We start from the raw sequence: 6,429 nt of genomic DNA on the forward strand, positions 1-6,429 counted from the left end.
ATAATGCAGTCTCATAAATATACAAAAGTACCTTGCTAGAGGTCCGCTTACTCCTACAGTGGTTCTTTCAGAACTAATAAGGAGAAATATGATCATCTCAACACATTTGACAATAAAATGGGTCTCAAAAATTTGCACTTGTCAAGATAATTTAAGAGGCATTTATAAAAATTGTAATTAGTGATTATCTTGCTCATAGTACATATTGAAACTTGAAAAATTAGTTAATAAAAGCTATACATGTGTATAATTCTATATATTTAACTTTACTACTATATATTTAATAATAAAATTTGTCATCAAAAAGTCTGAATATCATTATTTTACAGTTCAAGGTTAAAGTTTTTCAAAGTAAAACATAGAGAAGTTCTCTTGTGAATTCAGAATCATTAGAAAAGGGAGTACCATGTTGGCCAAAATAATTTTTTTAACTTTAAAAATATAACAAAACAAAAAGGATAAAAAGATTCAGAATTTCAAAACAATGTATTAAGTCTAGTTAAGACATTGCATATTGTTATCTTCAAATTAGTTGTTCAGATTATAAGATTTAGGCATAAAAATGATCAAAAAAATCAATCAATGAAAAGAAAACCTATTCTTTTTGATGAGCTAACAGAGAATAGTATAGTTATTTACCTTGTATATACATTCATACATACATATATATGCATTCATAAATACATATAATATTTTACCATCTTCCTTCCTTTCTCCTATTCCAGTTATTCTTTCCCATTTGACCACCTTCTTTCCCTTTCATTTTCACAATATCCATTGTTCATTTTACTCTTTCAGTTTTTGTTTTTTATACTGGGGAGACATTACAATATTTACACATAAGAGTCTGATTTATTGAAACTTATGAGGATCATTTAAAGTAGCATCCATTTACCTATTAAAGCTCAAATTTATCTTTTTGTATGGCTGAGTAACACTCCATTGGATAAAAATATCATATACTTTTTAAAATTTTATTTAAAGAAAGACTAAACAAAGCAGAAATGGGTAGAAATAATACATAGTTTCAAAGAAAAAATAAACAGTGCGAAATCACTAGTTGATGACTACATATTGTCCTCTGACAAATAGTTATTCAAAATATAAAAGGTTTTGAACTTAAGTTCAAAATAAGTTCTAATATTTCCTTTTTGCTCCCAAAAACATACAAATTGGGGATTCAAATAGCAAGACTGCAAAACAGTTCTGTTCAACTATCCAACAAAAACTTAGTAATGTGGTTATCAATTCTACACACTTAACCATACAAGCAGTTATCCACATTTTCATTTTGTTGAAATTAAACAAATCAAACCAGATTAAAATCACTTTAAACAAAGAATAATAGTATTGCTGGATTTCACATCATGACACTACAGGATCAGCACTGGGTACTGTAGTGTCTATTTTTCTTCAAAGTATTTGTTCAATTCATTTCCTCATGTGTCATAAGATCAGTTCTTGTAAACTGTTTATAGATTCTACATATGCATGAGTCCTAACATGTATTTCTATCGTTTCTATATTAGAGGAAGAAACAAAACAAAACAAGGCAAAACAAAACATATTCCTATAAACATATGAAGCATAAAAGACATATAAAACCACTGTACAATGAGTTCTACAATGGTTACTGTGCTGTCTCTTGTTATCTTCAGTAGAATTCTCTCTGTCATCAGACATAGTATAATTGAATGTAGCAGTACATACCAATATCAATAAAAAGAAAGAATCATAGATAGTGTAAAACTTCAAAAACAGGTAATAATCACACTAGAATGGGTATCGTAGTGAATCTTGTCATCTTCAGTGTAGTTCTGTCAATACCAAACAGCAATCAAACAAACCAGATTTAACTAAGGTCAGTCATGGTAAGACAGTTTAAGTTATACAGGGCTCCAGACTAAGTTTATAGGAAATTATAGATGATTACTGCACTATATCCTGTTATTTTGGAGATAGCTGTCTGTGCCCTCAGATCTAGTACAAGTAGACAAACTGGGACAGAATAAAATCTATCTAAGCACAGCAGTGCGAGTAATGTGGGTTTTAAATCCTGAAACACTATTAGCAATATCCTCTGCCTTCTTTTTTAAGACTATTCCTCCCCTTTCACTCCCCCAGGGTGCACGGTACATTTTTGAGTCTCACCAACACCCTTATTTTTTAGATTGGTGGGGCAATCTGCTGTTTACCTAAGTGGTTCCAAACCTTCTCCTTCCTGGAGTTGATCTCAAGTTGTATTTTTTTACCTATTAAAGTCTGTCTTTCCAATCTATCTACAAATACTGGTCGAGTTTCCCCTATTACTCTCTGGTTCCCTATCACATTGAGCATTGTTTTCTCATATTAGATTTTCGGTCCACAAACCCTTTTTCAGGTTAAGTATATTTCCTCTAAAGAGCATTTTGGTGGACCCTACCTCCTGATCTACTCTGTGTTTCTCTTTTTTTTTCTTTTTATTTCTTTTTTTATTTTTTAGTGTATCAACGCCATCTATATTGGAGATTATACCCAACCTTCTCTGCCTCATTTCTGTTGTGCTCTTTTTCTGCCATTAGTTGTCTGCTTTTCTTCTTCATTCCACTTTCTGCTCTGTTCATTGAGGCCTTTCTGCCACTGTTCCTGGAATCCTGGTACTTTTCTCTCTCTCTGGAATGTCCGTCAGTGTTCTCTGTAGGGTTGTATTGGTGGTTGCAAATTCCCCCAGCTCCTCTTTGTCTTGGAAGCATCTTATTTCTCCATTAATTTCTAGAGACAGTTTTGCAGGGTACATCAATTTGGGCCAGGTTATTTTCTTTCAGGGCTTGGAATACTTCACTCCATGCTCTTCTTGATTTTATGGTCTGTGTCAAGAAGTCTGTTGTGATTTTGATAAGTTTTCCTTTATAGGTGATCTGTTTCTTTTCTCTGATGGCTATTACTATTCTGTTCTTATATTGAATTTCTGGGATCTTCATTATTCAACCAACCTTTTTTGGTTGTAGGTGGCTGGAGTTCTGTATGCCTCATTCATCTGAATATCATTTCCTTTTCCTATGCTTGGGAAGTTTTCCTGAATTATTTCTGTGAATAGCTTTTGTAGTTCCTTTGTTTGTACCCCTGCTTCTTCTTTCACATTCTGTATTCTTAAGTTATAGATCCTCTTTGTCATCTTCTAGCCTTTGTATTGTCACTGGCTGTTTCCTTGTTATTTTAAAGAAATTTTTCCTTTCATGATCACATATTGCAAACCTGTCTTCCAGTTTGGATAATCTATCCTTGATTTCTTTCAAGCACTCTTGCCAGCTTTCAATGGAGTTTTTATTCCCTGGTAATCTCTTTGAACCTGCTTCATGTATTCTATGTTTTCTTTATATTCTTCATTGAATGTTTCTCTTTTTTGTGTTCCTCTGTTCTTTTGTCTGTGTCTTCTTGAGAGGTGCTCAGTATTTCTTTTATTAATCTACTTATATCTTGTTTTATGTGGTTAAATATTTCACTTTTGAACTCATCTATGAGGTCCTGAAGATATCTCTTTATGCCCACTGATGCCATGTCTGATACTGTATATTTGCTGTCCTCAATCGCTTTTGTATTTACCTTTCCTGGATCAATGTTCTCAGGGTTGGGGGCCGGGGACATATTCTTGTTGATTCCTCTTCTCATGTTTTTGGTTTCTTCCATACAGACATATAGTCCCATTCCTTGTTGGTTATAGTTCTTCTGAAGCACGCTGGCTAGGTAATCCTGCCCACTCCAGTGTGCTATTGAGTTATAAACAGGGGCAGCATATGCTGGGTCTTCCCCTCCGGGTCAGTCAACCTGCTGAAGCCTTCACTGCATTAGTGTGTGCCACATGTAGGGAACTAGTTTGGGGACAACTTATTGGATCTCAGCTGGGGTGTGACCCTGGCCAAGCATAACCCACCAATCTCGTCTGGGAGGGGAAAAACTGACTGAAGTCACTGCTGTTCCTTGTTCTTGCCACTCCTGCCCAATTCAAAAAATGTTGTCCCACTGGTGCCCCTTTCCCGTAAAAGGGTTTTACTCCCTGGCACTCACTGCAGGTCAATGCAAGTCCCTTGTCAGTCTCCCTTCTCTGTTGGGCTCACCAATCTCTGACTTCAGTGTGACTGCACTTCAGTGTGACTGTGGTTTGAGTGAGTCAAAGCAGCAGGAATTCGGGTGCGCAAGATCATGGAATCTTAGCTGACTCAATAGTAGCCCTGGGACTGCATGTTTGATGGGTTCTTTTTGCTTTAGTTTCTTCCTGCATCGAGAGGATCCATCTCCCTCTATCTGGAACTCCCCACGATGTGTTATTTCAGCATCTGAGTTGTCTATCTCAGGGAGCCTCTGTATTTTGCTCCTATCTATCCACCGTCTTTACTGAAAGCCTCAAAAGTATCATCTACTTTTTATCCATTCCTCAGTTGATGGACATTTAGGTTGTTTCCAAGATTTAGCTATTACAAATTGTGCTGCCATAATGATGGGTGAAAGTATATTGCTGTGGCTGTGATGTTCTCAATTCTTCTTGGAAAATATCCATAAGGGGTACAGCTGGATTGAATGGGACCTCCAATTCTAGTTTTTTGAGAAATCTCCAATAAGGACTTTCACAGTGGTTGTACCAGTCTACATTCCCATGAACAGTGAAAAAGTATTCCTTTTTCTCCCACATCCATACCAACATTTGTTATTGATTGATTTCATGATGGTAGCCATTCTTTCTGGAGTGAGATGGAATCTCAGTGTTGTTTTAATTTGCATATCTCTAATAACCAATGATGTTGAACATTTCTTCATGTATGTGTTTGCCATTTGTACTTCTTCATCTGAGAAATGTATATTTGTCTCAGATGTGCATTTTTGGATTGGGTCTTTGAATTGGGGGGTCTTATGTTTTTCAGTTCTTTATATGTTCTAGAAGAAGTCCTTTGTTTGAAGGACAGTTGGCTTAAATGTTTTTCCATTTGGTGAGTTTTCTTTTCACTCTGTTGGTGATTTCTTTTGATGTGCAAAAGGTTTTTAGTAAGATGAGGTCCCAGTTGATTCTTTGAAGTATTTTCCATGAAATCTGGGTTTTGTTTATGAACTCTGTGTCTACACCTAGGTCTTTAAAGATAACTATCTACATTCTCTTCCAGTAGATTTAAGGTTTCTGTTTTAATATTTAGATCTTTGATCCGTTTTGACTTTAATTTAGTCCATGATGAAAGACATGGTTCTAGTTCTAGTCTTTGGCTTTTGGAAAGCCAGTTTTTTTTGCACCTTATCTTTGACATCTTTTTGCCACCTTATCTTTTTGCCACCTTATCTTTGACAAAGGGGTTAAACATGATCACTAGAAGAAAGATAAGGTGGCTGGGTGTCTTTGTAGTTGTTTCTGCATCTTTTAATGTGTTCCACTGATCTTTAGGTCTATTTGCCAGTATCATGCTGATTTTATCACAGTAACTTTATAGTATAATTTCAAGTCAGGGATTGTGATGCCTTCTTCTTTGCCTTTTGGCCCAGAAATTTCCTTTGCTAGTCTAGTGCTCTTCTGTTTTCAAATAAATTTTACGAGTGTTTTCTCTAGATCTGTGAGGTTTGCTAATATTTGTTGATAAGAATTGCTTTAAATATGTGTAACATACAAAAAATTTATAAATCTGTGTAACAGTTTTGGGAGTGTTGACCAAAGTAAACATAACTACAATGTGGAAAAATGAGAAGACATTGCTTATTGAAATGGCTACTGGGGTGTTGTAGTTATTTGCCTCTGCCTATTCTATAGGCCATAGGCCTCATGTGAGCAAGAACTGAAGCCATTAGTAGCTTTAAAAGTTGCCAGCCACCTACCTGGGATCACTAGACTCAAAAATTATTTCCCGAACTAATGAATTCAAAGAAACAAAGAACTAAGAGGAATTTAACTTTTGGTTCATAATATAATTTCCCTTTGCCTTTTAGCATTTCCCAGTGACAAATAATTACTCTTAGTTGGAAAAGCACTCTGTATATACCAAAGAATTGCATGACAACATCAAGAGTCTTATGGCTTCTATCTGGATGTCCTCCCCAAAACCTGGTGCATCCTATGCAGGGTTTTTGGAGATGGCTGGATCTAGGGTGTGTGATACTGGGATTAAGACCCTGACTGTGAGTGCTATGTACCCTAAAAGCAGGTAGTGTGGATGGAATATAAGGGAAAGAAAAAATGATTGTTATTGTTGCTGCTACTCTGCTTCATTGATTTGCTGCCTTCTGCCTTCTGTTTCTCTTCTGTATGCCATGCCACCCTGCCTTGGAGCCAGACAACTATGGACCGGAAGGTCTACAAACTGTGAGCTAAATAAATCTTTCCATCTTTAACTTTGAATGTTGGGTATTTTGTTTCATCAAGGGGAAAAGTAACTAAGATAAGAAGATCAACTTGACAGAAAATATCAACTCCAGGAG

Source organism: Cavia porcellus, unplaced genomic scaffold (genome assembly GCF_034190915.1).
Source record: "Cavia porcellus strain 051 isolate PalLab524CR breed Dunkin Hartley unplaced genomic scaffold, mCavPor4.1 scaffold_11, whole genome shotgun sequence".
NCBI classification, from domain to species: Eukaryota; Metazoa; Chordata; class Mammalia; order Rodentia; family Caviidae; genus Cavia; species Cavia porcellus.